This window comes from Propithecus coquereli, unplaced genomic scaffold, assembly GCF_000956105.1.
Source record: "Propithecus coquereli isolate 6110/MARCELLA unplaced genomic scaffold, Pcoq_1.0 Scaffold350, whole genome shotgun sequence".
Classification (NCBI taxonomy): Eukaryota; Metazoa; Chordata; class Mammalia; order Primates; family Indriidae; genus Propithecus; species Propithecus coquereli.
Genome location: NW_012149175.1, coordinates 390,176 through 391,459, shown reverse-complemented (window position 1 = coordinate 391,459; position 1,284 = coordinate 390,176). Strand labels below are relative to the sequence as shown.

Genomic DNA, 1,284 nt, shown 5'->3' with positions numbered 1-1,284 from the left:
CTTGTTAGTCATAAAATAATTCATGCAGTGTTCACTTAAATTTAATTTTAAGAAAAAAGTTGTTTTCTGCAGATAAATTTATATTTCCTGGTGGAAAAGTCTGTTTTACCTCAGCTTCTTATTCAGTGTTTTATTTATTTATTTATTTAACATACCTATTTAATGTTTATTTAACAATTCTTATTTTACCTTAGCCGTCGGTAAACTTAGTACAGATTTGGTGTCTAACTGGTAACTCTTCCATCCCTGATGGCCATAAGCTTTTTCTACCTTTGTGTCTTTTAGAAGGTCACTGCTGTATTACATTCCTTATTTTGTCCATCGTTCTGTCAGAAATAGTAGGCTATAAATTTTAAGTAAACAACAATGATTGTGAGATGATACTGCTATTTCAAGAGAATCTATCATAAATTGATTTGTAAGGAAAAATATCCTCATTCTTGATATATCTATTTTACTCTCTAATTTAGAAGAATCATTTAAAAGTTAGCTATCAATACAGTTTTTGTAGTGGAAAAAGTATGGATTGATGCTACGTAAAAGGTTAGTAATAAACTCTTAGAGAATTATTGTTTAGTTGACTCAACAAAACATAAGATACCTATGCATTTTTTAGTAATTGTAAAGGATCCAACCTATTTTATTCACTAATAGAATTATTTAGGAGGATATCTGGTTTCTGGACCTTCATTCTTTTATCTAGGCTATCTATCAGTTTACTTATCATCATTCATAACACATACTTTTAGCTAATCAGAACTACCATTTCCATTCATATCTTAGAATACTTTGCTCATAGGCGCACACATGGAAAACACTTGAATATATGGCTGATGTACTTTTCTAGCTGCTGGATTCCTTGAGATGGAATATGGATTTAGGCTGGAGATTCTTTCCTTGCCCCTGAACAGTCATTCAGTTATATTTAGTATTTATAGCATGTCAGAGACTGTACTGGTTACTAGGAATACAGTGGGCAACTATATTCTGGTTCTCAAGGATGTTCATAGTCAATAATAAGCATAATGTAAGGATAATATTATACTTAAGGGGATACATAAGGATGTATCCTGAGGTACTCTGAGGAGGGATACCTAAATCAGTCGTGAAGTTCAGGAAGTGATATGTATGTAAACTGAGGCCTGAAGTAGAAGTCAGCCTGGCAATGGGTATGTGGATGAACATGGTGGTTAAGGAAAGAACATTCTGGGTAGAAGATACGTTGTTAGAGGTAAGAGATATTATGGTGTATTCAGGAAACTACATTTATTCATTTGGCTGGAA

The 1,284-nt window shown here is 32.6% G+C and overlaps 1 protein-coding gene across 1 annotated transcript in view; it reads left to right on the top strand.

The window, feature by feature from the left end:
* Nucleotides 1-1,284, top strand: part of CEP290 (centrosomal protein 290kDa) — a 144,479-nt gene that overhangs the window by 21,082 nt on the left and 122,113 nt on the right. The window lies entirely within an intron of this gene.